The following is a 14,865-nucleotide window of genomic DNA, read 5'->3' as shown; positions in this document are numbered from 1 at the left end:
TCTAGTTCAGTTCTAGTTCAGTTCTAGTTCAATTCTAGTTCAGTTCTAGTTCAGTTCTAGTTCAATTCTAGTTCAATTCTAGTTCAATTCTAGTTCAATTCTAGTTCAATTCTAGTTCAATTCTAGTTCAATTCTAGTTCAGTTCTAGTTCAGTTCTAGTTCAGTTCCAGTTCAGTTCTACATATCTATCAATACTTGGCAACCCTAAATATCAATAGTGTTTTCATTACTTTTATAGATAAACCGACTGTGAGGCAGCTACATAATAAAAAGGATAACAAAAATACCTAAAAAACTACACAACAAAATCCTGATTGCAAACCAAATGAAAATTGTAAAAAAAACTCTCATACACACAAAACTAAACTACAAATAGTTAAGAAAAAATGGCAGAGTTATCGGCTTCAATGCAACAATGCGCAGCTAAAATATATTTAAAAAAAAATTTTTAAGCAAATAAAAAATATAGGAAAACAGTAAAAATGTATAAAATCACCATGTGACCATGCCACTACTAGCTAGTAGTAGATAGTTTTGTTTATTTTTTACCAACACATTCCAGGCTAAAATGAGTCAAACAATCCATTTAGCCAACCTGGCAGACATTTGAACGTAAAGTGTAAACAACTGCCACAAATAAATACAACAACACACAACAAAAAACAGCAGCAACAACAGCACTACAATACATGTATAAACCACCCTCGCACACTTTGCAACAAATAAAGGAAAGTTGCACATACTACCACTAACACTTCAACTACAGCAGTAACACCAGCATTGCAGGCTAAAAGTGTACTTACTTGCTACACACTACTCGTATGTTAGTGGCATGAACACCCTAATGTTGCAGCTTTCCTTTTTTCCTTGTTAATGTAAGTATGTTGCCATTGCTGGTGTTGTTGTAAGCTGCACATTCATTTTGCACACAACTTTTTCGGACGAGTGGTGTGGATTGATGTGGATGGAGTACAAGTACAGTGCAAAAGGAGATGATATTTATATGAAATGGTAATGTGGAAGTAGTGGCAAAGGCTTGCAGATAGAGGCAAAGTGGTAGTTGTACAATGATGAAGATGATGAAACGACTGACTGTGCCTCAATTGAAATGTAACGTAGTTTTGGGTTTGAGTTTTGGGCATTTTTTTGTTTTTGTTCTTTAGTTGCGCTCATATTAGTTGATTGTAGGAGAGAGGGGCAAATTTGTATTGCATTTTTGGCCAATAGCAAACGATTGCATGGCTTTTGCGAGGGTGTGGCCTAAAAATTGCAACCCTACACCAACCGACCGACCAAATGAACGACCAACATACAAAGAACCAAAAATCCAAAAACAACAACAACAAAATGCACAAAACATTGTACAAAATCAATGAGTGGAATTTTGTAAAACTTTCTTTTTCTGTGTGTATTGTATGTTTATTTTGGGTGCTACATGCAAAAACAACAACAACAATATAACAAAGGTAATAAAAGGACATGCACACATAATCCTAAACACATATACTCACTAACTTATAAAAAATGTGTATATGGCTTATCGCATACATTCAAACGTTTTCTTACCGTTTTTTTCTCTTTATTGCACTCAATCACCCATGAGTATTCGATATGTGTGTAGACGTATGAGTAACGCATTGACATCCTTTTGTTTTGCAGGCTTTTTTATGTAGTTTCTCTGAAACAAAAATTGCCTTTTGCTTAACTTGCCTCTTTCGTGAGTCCCTTTAGTGCAACAATACACACCCTCTCTAATCAAAAATTCTATTTACAAAAAATCGATGGTTGTTGTTCTTTTTTTAGTATTTAGTGTTTAGTTTTTTTGGCAAATAAACACAAAAAAATATATAAAGACTTAAGTTGAATAGATTTTTACTACTTAATAGAATGGTAAGTTTTTTTTAGTTTCTAGATACCCCCTAAAATACCCATTTATCTATGACTTTTTCTTGAAAATTCTTTGTTCTGTTTTTCATTGACTTGTTAATTAACAAAAATATAAAATTACTTTATTTAAATCTATTAAAAGTATTATTGAATGCTTATGATCCATAACATTAATTATTGACTTACCCACAGTTACCGACTGTTGGGCAGACGCAAAGCTTAAAACTTTGTTAGAAATTTTATTAGGCAGACAATGTCGAAATATTTCTAAGGGCCAAAGATTTAAAGTATTCATTCTTGTCATTTTTTTTTCGAATCGAATTATAGACTAATCCTCCTGAAATTGGTATCTTCACAATAAAGGCGAAAATTCCTGTGTATATTGAAGACCAGTTCTTAGATAACTATGTAGTAGGTGTTATCCTTGATAGAAAACTAAAATAAAAATACGACTAGAGGCTAGCACTAACAACGTAACTTCCATCGATATTAATGACAACGTATAGTCTTTAGAACCAACAATAAAACTTCCTTCGATGTTCAACATAATGTGTAACTGCTTTAGACATGAGCTTTATGTCAACCACCGTTACGCAAACAAAACGTGGCGGCACTCACAGCTGAGCGGCTCTAATCACTAGATTGATTGAACAATGAAGATAATATGGTACCACGGGTGGCCAGTTGCCTCCAGGACTTTTCCTGGCCGTTGTTTAATACCCAAAATTGCGGGGAGAGAATGTTGGTTAAAGGTCTGATATATTCTATACCTAATGGGTTGGATAATTCTCTCTGGATTCCTGAACCCGATAGGTATTTCTTACCGGTTGCGTAGTGGGTATATGCTTGGGAATTGTCAGCTTAGTATTCAATGGTTGCCTATTTATGATAATGGGAATGAAACTGATGCGAAAATGAGTGAAAGATCGGGAGATTAGTACTAATTTAGTATGCCTATTTGCGCTTCAGGGAAGTTCTTCGATGAGATTGCCATCTCAACAGGATATATTTATACATGCTACGCGACGGTGCAATTATTGGAGTTTATTGTCATAAAAAAGGAATCCTGATCCACTTTGTTGGGTATTTCCGACTAACAAATATGTCTCTAGGTGCTGTTGCCGAAACAACAGAGCCATCTCAGTAGTGTGGTTGCGAAGAGCGAGAATCTATTGTTTCACTGATATCTCTAAATTGAGAGATAAAAATCTGTATTAACAAATCAAAAATCGAGATATAGGGTCGGCCATAAAAGCAAACTTACTTGCTATAAAGAAAATAAAGCTTTAAAATGTAGTCTGCGATAAAAAAGGTTTACGGTCATAACTGAACATAATTAGGAGTAAGGGTTCTTAAGAATAAAGAGACACCACCGCATAGTAATTCTTTTCGAATATTGAATATGAAATTTAAATGCATCCCAAAAAACTCAGATAAATGAACGTATGTATGTAAATTTATTAAAAACATAAGATCAATGCCGATCATTTTGCCTTGGGTACATAGCCCCGTATTCATATAGATATTAATCGCTTATTTTAGGTTTATTACTCACATTTTTCATTCAAAATTCCTAAAATAAACCATCAATATCATTTCTAAGTATTTATGAATATAGGGAGTAATGTTTAAGGCCTGTCTACTTACGTATATTACACAGTCCATCATATTTGGTTGCCAACAAAGAATTTTTGTTGTCAGTTCTAGAATATATATAATTTTTTGCAAAACTAACATAAGTATTTTTTTTCTGTAGATTTCATAGTTAAGTTATTTATGATATTATTTTTGCAAAACTTTTTTTCTTTGTATTTGCTTCTATATATATTCTATTTATATGTTTATAAACATATGTATGTGCACGAGTAAATATATATAAACTAGCTGTGTATTTTACTACCCAAAAATCAATATAAATAAAATACAGACTTTACGATTTTTAAGGATTTTAACTGTAACAGTTTCCCTGATATATGAATTTTTATATTTAATTCAGGGAGGTGCCAATCCTTCCATATGATATTTCGCCTATTTTTCTCCGAAATGTTCACATGGATGTTAAAATTCTTTGCACAACATTTCAAGATTTAAGCTCCAACAGTTTCTTAGAAAAACACATTTTTGTATTTTGTGCAAAAATCTAAGAATCTAACTCCAATAATTTCCCAGATAAACGAATTTTTGTATGCAATTCCTATGGGAAGTGCCACGCCTCGCATGTCGATAAAAAAGGACTCTAGCTGTTATTCTTTTTCAGATATAAGCTTAAAGTTAGCTTTGTTTATATGGAGATGACACATATCAACATGTGTTCCATTGTCAACATTTGTTTACATGGCTGTCAAAGTCGTTCATTCAAAATTTTGGCACTCTAGCTTTTCTGACATATACGACTTTAAATACGTATTATGTATGACACCTCGCCTATTTGAATTTTCAAAACAAAAGGTAGCCTATAGTTCCTTCTAGACATAACGGAAGCCAAATAAAAGAATGATGTTCAAGTTGTAATTTTTTACATAACTTTTTCATAATTATTTTTAAAATTGGATTTTCTGAAAATGTTTACAGAAATACAATACATGATTCCTTTTCTTGATTTATTTTTTAAGGACGCTTTGATAGGTTGGGTAAAAGAAATTATATTCACAAGTATTAGTACTCTTTGATATCCTGTGGTTTTGGATTATAGTCTCCTACAGATATGTGTGTAGGGGGTTCATACATATAATATTTCAACATATTTCGTTATAGATGCAAGTGTGTGGCTCTCATGTACATATTTTTACATATATTTTAAAATGGTCCATATATTAGGAAGGTACCACTTTGGGGAAATTTACGCTACCAGACCTATTGTGAATGAATCACCTTTAAAAAGAGTCGTTAAATATCAGAGAAAGTATTACAGTGTTTCGCACAGAAGTACATTCGTCGTCTTCGAAATTGGAGCAGTTATATTCGTAGGATTGCCTTCAGCTGAAACTTCCTTATTCTTTAAAATTATTCTATTAGACACCACTTGTCCTTCCAATCATTGCACAATTTCGACAACGTCTTTAGGATTTAAGCCATAGGGAACAACATTGGAATTGTAAAATTTTTATTTTATGCTTCATATAGGAACCAACTTAATGTATTTATGTAATGTCCATATTTGTCTTTATATTTATATATTTTCTTCATATATGTGTGTACAAGGTTTTGGTTTTAGATCCTTTTGGTTTGTTTTTCGTTGACCAGTTTATTTTCTTTTTTTCTATTTTTGTTGGTTTTAGCAAATAAACTAAATTATTTATGGAAAGATATTTTCCTAATACTATAGTAATATTTGTATGAATTTAAGAAAAAAAAAAACTACAGAATATTTAAACTGGACTAAATAAAAAATATTTTAAAAATATTTAAGTTTTGAGAAGCTCTTTGCATGTTGTTGATATAAAACGAACGAATTAGAAATAAAATAATTAAATTTCATTTATATCTTATATCGTATTTGCACTTTTTATTAAAGAAGTTGGTGGCGAAAAACTTATATTTTAAAAATACATTATTATCTGTATAGTCTAGTCTATAGTCTAGTCTATAGTCTAGTCTATAGTCTAGTCTATAGTCTAGTCTATAGTCTAGTCTATAGTCTAGTCTATAGTCTAGTCTATAGTCTAGTCTATAGTCTAGTCTATAGTCTAGTCTATAGTCTAGTCTATAGTCTAGTCTATAGTCTAGTCTATAGTCTAGTCTATAGTCTAGTCTATAGTCTAGTCTATAGTCTAATCTATAGTCTAGTCTATAGTATAGTCTATAGTCTAGTATATAGTCCCGTATATAGTCTAGTATTGTCTAGTCTATAACTAGTCTTTAGTCTAGTCTATAGTCTAGTCTATAGACTACTCTTTAGTCTAATCTATAGTCTAGTGTATAGACTAGTCTTTAGTCTAGTCTATAGTCTAGTCTATAGACTAGTCTATAGACTAGTCTTTAGTCTAGTCTATAGACTAGTCCTTAGTCTAGTCTATAGTCTACTCTATTTGACCTTCTCACTAAAGGCAATAAAGAAAATAAAAACAATACAATTATTTGTCTGCTTTTCTAACACCTTAAGTTTTTAATTTCAATTTAAAAGAAAAATAAAACAATTTATAAAAACTTTTTTATGCGGGTTCGAAACAAAAAAAAATAAAAGCATCTTGTCAGAAACGCTCTTACTCCACTCATTGTCTAAAGAAAGTGAAAATTTTGCAAATAAAATCATTGTAGCAGAAGTTGCAAATAAAATTGTTAAACTTGTACGTAGTACGATGCACAAAAGTGCTGCTTTAATTTTGTTTCCACAACTGGAGCAGTATGTCATGCAGAATTTTTATAATTTTTTTAAGTTTTTTAAGTGTGCAAATGTGCATCTTTGAGGAATAAAAAGAGCAACTAGGAAAAAAGGAAAATAAAATAACAGGCAACCAAAACTATTGTTAGATAAATATGTATGTCGTAAGGGACGAAATGGTTCTTTGACTATAATGTTAAATGTTATATACTAACTACTTTTTAAAAGTTCTAGTTAAAAGATCTGTTAAGTACCCTGATCTAGCAGAACTTTCACTAGCAGGGCCAAATTTTATAAGCAAGATAAATATGTTCTTTAGTATTGAATTTCACTATTTCCATAATTTACTTACAATATTTGTTACTTCCGTTTATGTTTTTTCCAGCACTTATATTTAAAGTTAATATTAAACACAAAATTTATTTCGTTCACTTTTTTACTTTTTAAATCCTTTCACTTTAGTTGTATCCTTGTATTTGAATGTGTTATTGCCCAGTAGTTTTACAAGAAACCAAAGTATTCTGAATTTTTGGGATTCTTGGGTCATATTGTTTTCTCAGGCTCACGCCTGAATTCGAATGATCAAGAGAGAGATAGAAAGAGAAGAGAGATAATTACCTAAACCTGTTTTAATCTAGTGTAGAACCTTTTAAACCTTATTTGTGCACTCTACCTTAGAAACTGGTTATTTAACCCATTACCAGTTATTTATTTAATGAGGTCTAACAATTATCTATTTATAACCTATTGGCGTTCTCTAAACACATTCGAGGATAAATCTGTAACCAGTTCTAATCATAAAGAATGTAGAGGGATGTTACCAGCCCCCATGAACTACAGTGTTTAACTGTGTTTTTATTTTCTTCACTTAATATGAAAGAATAAAACTAATAGTAATAATAGTTTTGTACTCGAGACAGTTTGTGGGTAAATACGCAGTAAACTTCTTGTCTGTATGTTCGGAAAGAAAGTTGCTCGTTGCAACAAACAATCTTAAACCGAGACGACTTTTTTAACTTTTAGTGGTTGTTGATATAATTGTAGTTGTAGCAAGAAGTTTACCAAAGTTGTGAAGAAAAAATAGTTTCCAGTACTCTAGTATTATAGAATTTAAGATATGTAGATTTTTTTTTGTCTCAAACTGGAAAACTTTCAGGCGGACTTATGAGAGTGTAGAGTTTAATTACAGGAATATAGTAACATTGTAAAAACTCGCATATGTTAGAAAAGAAGTTGAAGCCAAAACAATGCTCAATTGCAATTGTTTGTAGATCCGTCCTGTAAAGTCATAAACTGAACAAAGAGAAAATTTGTTACGTCTAATCTCTAGTTCAATGGGTTATCCTTAATCCAGGCAGTTTTAACTGAATTAAAATGTCGAATATTGTTCAATTTATAAACAAATCTCAGCTTTTGGCAAAAATTCTCTTAGGGTCGCACTGAGGGGCACTAGAATTATGAGGGCAACTAGAATTATGATGTATGTAATAATACTGTTTTGATGATACTCGGATCATAATATTAAAACAATAGTTATATCTTCGGTATTAAAGGATAAAAACTCTAGGAAAGGAAAGACTATACTAATGGATTCTTTTCTCTTCTTTGGACGTTAATAAACATCACTTCCACAGAAGTTAAAAAATCACTTAGTGCTACTTTTGAAGTGGTGTAAATATTATTCTTTTGGAAGTACTTCGTTTTATTTTTGCGTTAAGCGATAGAAAACCTTGTGAAATCCTAATAAAGCTTCTTAAAGTTTCAAAATCTTACACACAAATAACTGACAATGGTAAGATGTTAACAGAAATTATAGTTGCCACACCAGGAAATACAGAGATGTATAACCATCAGCATGAGATCAGATCAGGAGCTATTCAAATAATGATAATAAAATCAATTGCAAATAAATGGACAATGGAAAGCGGAAAACAGGCTTACCACGATTCGATCTACAAGAACAGATTAAGGCAATTAAGGACGTCGAAGCCATTTCCTTAGGAGGGTTAGTAGAGGGACATTGATATGAACTCGACTGTGTATTTAATCATATATAAAACTTAAATATGCTAGAATTATGACACCAAAGGTCAATACGGAGAGAGAGACTAGATGCAAGGAATGATCCGATTTTAAAACAAGTAAGAAATTAAAGTCGGACGAGGCCGACCATGCCTAAACCTGTTAAAAGAATAAAATGTTATTTAGTTTTCATAGTGAAGTCTCCGATATATCTCGAACCTTGCCTCCTATATATTTTAGCTATTTATAGTGGGACAAGGGTCAAATGAGGCGATATAGTTATAAAGTTCATGAGGCTAGTATGGAACATGGTTTTGCATTTTTTGTCGTTATACGAATATATTAGACATAATTATAAACTAAAAAGCCCTATTTGGCGCGTTCAGTTGTAAGAGGGCTAGGTGAAATGTTATCCATTTTTAATGGGCCTCGTCATGTGCCAAATTTCATTAAATTATCTCCAAAATTGCGACTATTTACAAGCCATATTCGGGGGTTTTGTTGTATGGGGCCTAGGTGAAATAATGGACCGATGTTAACAATATTCGATAGGCTTCGTCTACAGTACCATAAAAGATCATGTGCCAAATTTCATTGAATTATCTCCAAAATTGCTACCTGTAGTTTGATTACAAGGTTTACAAGCTCTATATTTGGGGAGTTCAGTTGTATGGGGGCTAGGTGAAATAATGAACCGATGTTAATCATTTTCAATAAGCTTCGTCTACGGTATTATAGAAGATCATGTGCCAAATTTCATTGAATTATTTCAAAAATCGCGACCTGTAGTTTGATTACAATGTTTACAAGCCCTATTCGGGGGTACAGTTGTATGGGGGCTAGGTGAAATAATGGACCGATCTTAACCATTTTCAATAGGGTTCGTCCCCGGGATAATAAAAGATAATGTACCAAATTTCATTCAATTATCTTCAAAATTGCGGCCTGTAGTTTGATTACAAGTTTACATGGACGGACGGACAGACGGACGGACATAGCTAAATCGGCTCAGAAAATAATTCTAAGCCGATTGGTATACTTTAAGGAGGGTATAGGACCAATATTATTGTGAGTTACAAACATCAGCACAAACCCATTATACCCTCCCCACTAAAGTGGTGTAGGGTATAATGAAAACCGGTGTATCTCTACATCTACATTCACATCAAACAATTTTTTTGTATAAAATTCATAACAATTTAGCATCATGCTACCCAAAATGTTCTTTGAAAAAAAAAACTAAAATTTATCTATTAACTAAAATCAGACCACCCAAAAGCATTTTGAATCTATTTTAACAAAGATTAATTTGTATTTTATCTTATTCCCATTCACTGTCTGCAACCATATGAGTTTTGCCTTGAAAATATCAACATATTAACATGATAATAATCAGTAGCAAGCTTAAAACAACAAAAAAACAACGGAGTACAAAGGGAAAATTTTAATCTCAAATCAATTGAAGTAGTATCATCGGCTGTTAAATAAAGAATTGATCAAAAGACTTAAATGAAAATTGCGGCTGGCATAGTTACAATTAATTGAACACCGATACAAATTAATTGCGCGTATAGAAAACTAAGTTCTTTTTTGCATTTATTGTCTAAACTCCCTCCCAGACTCCCTCTTATATGACTGCCAGCCTGCCTGCCAAATTAACTATGTACGTAAGTAGAAGAAGGCTGGCCCCGGCTACTTTCGTACATACATATTTAGTAGTTCTACTTACAAATACAACGCTTTATGCGGCTCTAATCAAAAGACAATGTTCAAGTCATTTAAAACAACTAAAACAGTGGCTGTGGTAGACGCCATGACATATTGTTCACATGCCATTTTTGTAACGAGACTTAAGCAACCAACAATAACTACTCTATAAACAGTAGCTGCTACTACAGCAGCTCCAATAACAGTCGCCGCAATTGGAAGATGTAACCAGGTTCCATGATGTTGATGTTGGTGATGAGAGCAGGGTGGCTGGGTTTTTTATTGCTGCATCATACTGCGTTCATTGGGATTTTTCATTTATTCATTTACTAATTAACGTCAGCTTGGTTTGCCAAATTACAATTGCTAACATGTTGCATGCAACTTTTTTTCGTTGGTTTTGTTGCATTAAAACGCCAGGCCAAATAGGCAACAGTCACAGCCATGTTTTGCTCATGTTATTGTTTCTTGTTATTCTATTCATATCACATGTAAATTTGTTTTCGGTTAAGGTCTTTTTAAAGCACTTGCTTCTTGCCACTTGCCACATTGTTGTTTATATGTGTATGTTTGAGTGTATATTTATATACTACAACATCAAAGGTTTTCTATTTTTTTTTTGGCTATCGATCTTTAAAGTCTTTTGGTGGTATTCAGAATTATTAACTGCAACACTGACCAAACCGATCTGAGACACCAGGCAATTGATCATTTTATATTTTTTTTCTTGAAATCTTACATTAAGTTCCTTTTGATTATAAGCAAGGGAAAATGTCTACAGACTATACTATAGACTAGACTACACTAGATTAGTCTAGACTACACTATAGACCTATAGACTAGACTATAAACTAGACTATAGACTAATTATAGACTATAAACTAGCCTATATACGAATTATAGACTAGACTATGGACTAGACTATAGACTAGACTATAGACTAGACTATAGACTAGATTATAGACTAGACTATAGACTAGACTATAGACTAGACTGTAGACTAGACTATAGACTAGTCTATAGACTAGACTATAGAATAGACTATACACTAGACTATAGACTAGACTATAGACTAGACTATAGAATAAAATATAGACTAGACTATAGACTAGACTATAGACTAGACTATAGACTAGACTATAGACTAGACTATAGACTAGACTATAGACTAGACTATAGACTAGACTATAGACTAGACTATAGACTAGACTATAGACTAGATTATAGACTAGACTATAGACTAGACTATAGACTAGACTATAGACTAGATTATAGACTAGACTATAGACTAGATTATAGACTAGACTATAGACTAGATTATAAACTAGATTATAGACTAGATTATAGACTAGACTATAGACAAGACTATAGACTAGACTATAAACTAAGTTATAGACTCGATTATAGACTGGACTATAGTCCTGTCACAAGCAATTTTCTAATGAAACCGAATGTCAGATAGACATTCAGACTCACACCAAATCAATTTCACTTAATCTGACGTACTTTCAAAATCTTCAACATTATAACAAGATCTTATACTTTCTGTTACTTTCCTGTCTCTCTCTCTCTCTTTACTCTTCTCCCGATCACTTTCAAACTAACTAAAACCAATTCAAAAATATGTTTTAAGGAATAATCTATTTACAACAAGAGCTTGTAAATTGTTCATTTAGCCGTTGATTCTTTTGGCATGTCTCCTGCTTCTTGTCTTGTTCCAGCCAACCTGGCAGTCAGGCCACAGCAGCAGTAAACAGTTTCGCAAAAATTTTCTTTCATTGTCATTATTGTGTGTAATTTAGCATTGATTGTGATTTGTGGTCTACTACTGGTTTTTTTCGAAACGATTCAAATTTCAGTATTGCTTTTTTTGGTGCTGTTTTTGGCGTTCTGTCTGTCTTTGCCTGTCGTTTTCACCAATTTTTCATTTATTTAGAAAGCATGTTTATATGTAGTCGTAAAACGCGTGGGCCTAGATTTCTTGTTAGTTCATTCGTATGTTTTAGGGGATTTCTATTTTATTTTTCTAATTTAATTTCGAATTTGAATGTGTGTTTCTGTGAGTATGAGTAAAATGGCACGCGCTAGTGCAACTAGTAGTGGCACGAAATTGTTGTGATTGTAAATTGTCACTAATACCGTTTGTTTAATTAGTAAACATGTGTCATTCGAATAGACACTTTTGTTAAACGAAAATTAAATCTGACATTTGTATACAAGTTAAACAAATTCTATTAAATGATTAAGCTATTTCTGCTCTATTACTTTTTTTGAGGACTGGAAGATAATGAAAATAATCATTTGTGGTTTATTTTGAATTCTAGACTTTTTAAAAGATAAAATTTATGAAAAATTTAGCAATGCAGAAGAAGTCATTTAAAAAAATATTAATTTTTAAAATATAGAAAAAAACCACTCGCTGCGGACAGGATTCGAACCTGTGCGGGTAGAACCCAATGGATTTCAAGTCCATCTCCTTAACCACTCGGACACCGCAGCTGTCATTTGCTCGCTCGTTAAAATTATGTCTTTTTCTCTTTCTCTCTATTAATAAAGGAATGAGTAATGAAAGTGAATAATAAAAAGAACACACAAAAAACCCACATTAAATACAACAATAAAACCAAGATTAAATATTTACTTGTTTCTTAACACTGTTCACGTTATTTCCCATCATGAGTAGTTGTTGTGTTTAAACTTTCATCAACTTAAAGCACAAAAAAAAATCCCAAAAGTTGATTGAACTTTTTACTTGTTCTACACATTATAACAACAGAAAGTGTTCATAGGCACTGATTACAATAACAACAAATTGTTTATAGTAAAAACAATAAACATACGTACATACATACTTCTAACAAAGACTTTTTATTAAAAAAATATTTTTAATATATAAGATACATTTATAAAAACGATAATTTTTCGAATATTCTAACTTCGAAAATGTACTATCATAACATAATTTTAGAAAATTATCTAGATAAAATTTTAAAATTTTCTAAAAAGAAACACATTTTTGTAAAAGAGAATTTTTTTTATTTTTCAAAAATTTTCTATTAAAACAAGTAAAATTATATATGAAATTGGAGACATTTTTTATAAGACAATTTTCTATAAAAAAAATTCTATAAAAAATTTTTAATTTTCAAAAAATTTCTATATAGTTTTGAAAATTTTCTATAATATTTGGAAAAATTCTATAACAAAGTGAAATTTTCAAAAATTCGCTAGAAAAACTTTCTATAACAAAAAAGTTTTTTTTTGGAAATTTATAATATAATTTTCTAATTTTTTTAAAAAAATAAATATTATATTTCAAAATTTTCCAAAAAAAAAAACTTTTTTTTGTAAATTTACAGAAAAAAGAACATTTTTCTTTAGAATTTTAAAAAAATTACAGACATTCTATAAGAAAAATTTCGAATAAAAAATTATATAAAAATTTTAAATTTTTTGAAAAATTTTTATAAAATTTTGAAAATTTTCTATAATATTTAAAAAAAATCTAAAACAAAGAGAAATTTTGGAAAAGTCGCTATAAAAAGGGTAATTATAGAATTCTATAAAACCGAAGTTTTTTAAATTTTTATTAAACAGATTTTTTTTTATTTTTTACAGAAAGAGTAATTTTCTATAAAAAGCTGGAACTTCCAGAATGAGCTAGTACAACTTTTTACTCTCTGCCCTTCGCTACTCTATACTGACAATTTCTAGAGTCTAGAGTATAGAGTACTATCACCTTATTGATGTCCCCCGGGCATATATCCTTGATGAGTATCACATCATGGTGTATTGCAATCCGAGGGTAGATAGGTGCTACCAATACCCGTGGTCTTCCGGGACTAAAAATTGGTGTTGACAATTTACTGCCTGCCCTAGTCCTTGCATAATTTGTACATAATCTTTCACTACGGGTGGCCAGTTGCCCGCAGGACTATGTCCTGGCTGGTTGAGAGGTTAGTTGAGGTTCCTTCGGGATCCTCATAGTGGCTGTGGTTAAAACCAAAATCGCAGGAAGAGGGTTGCTTGGTTAAAAGACTGATACACGTTATATATGATTTTCATGATACATTTCTGTTACCGTTCCTAGATGCTGGAGCGGTACGAATTACAGAGCATGACTGTGGATTAATAAAATTTTGGATTTTAGCTAATAATGAAAAGATTGGGTGTACGAGGTGGAATTTTCTGGAGTTTCTGATGTTATCTGATATTTCCTGATGTTTACTTGCATTTTGTAGAGAGAATGGTGCAAGGTCACTGCCCTCTCTTTGATTTATTAAGCGATTTTCCTACATGGTTGAGTGTATGCTGTTACTACTAAAATAAAGTCCAATTACGTCCCCTCTAGATGGTGTTACCAAAACAACAGAGCCATAGTAGTGTGGTTGGGCGATATTATGTCGGGGTAGATTGAGTTTGCTAATGACACCTGTTTTTCTTCAACGTGACTTCTATGACAGGATATTAGATAACTCGAGTACTTGAGCAAAGTACTTGAACATGGACCGGTAAAGCCATGTACAAATAACACAAAGGGACAGTGGTGAATTGTTTACTTTTTACTCACCCAGTGGATGGAAAAGACCACCTTGAAATAAGCCCGTCAAGGCAGGCGTTCACGTTAAGCACTCCGACATTCGTGTCACCTCATTAACAAGAGTCTTTTTCGTTAAGTAAACAAAAGCGTACTCTATTGAATAGATAAGAGTCCACTCTATAGAGTAGACAAGAGTCTACCCTATGGAGCAGACAGGATTGTACCTTAGGGAGCAGACAATAGTCTACTCTATGGAGCGGACAGGAACCTCTCTATAGAGTATACAAGATTATAGAAGAGCCTTCTCTTCTATAATCTAGAACATATGTTCTAGATTGGACAAGATTCTATTATTTTGAGCAGATCAGAGTTTAAACTTTTATTAAGC

General features: G+C 32.0%; 1 protein-coding gene and 1 non-coding gene across 3 annotated transcripts in view; one reads left to right on the top strand and one right to left on the bottom strand.

Moving 5' to 3' along the window:
• The window catches only part of LOC124419097, a 361,713-nt gene that overhangs the window by 320,163 nt on the left and 26,685 nt on the right, over positions 1 to 14,865 (top strand). The window lies entirely within an intron of this gene.
• On the bottom strand, positions 12,355 to 12,436 carry Trnas-uga. Its single transcript has one exon. It is a non-coding gene; the product is annotated as a tRNA-Ser (tRNA).

The sequence above is a fragment of the Lucilia cuprina genome, chromosome 3 (genome assembly GCF_022045245.1).
Source record: "Lucilia cuprina isolate Lc7/37 chromosome 3, ASM2204524v1, whole genome shotgun sequence".
NCBI lineage: Eukaryota > Metazoa > Arthropoda > Insecta > Diptera > Calliphoridae > Lucilia > Lucilia cuprina.
The sequence above is the reverse complement of the archived record's forward strand: the minus strand, read 5'-3'. Positions and strand labels throughout refer to the sequence as shown.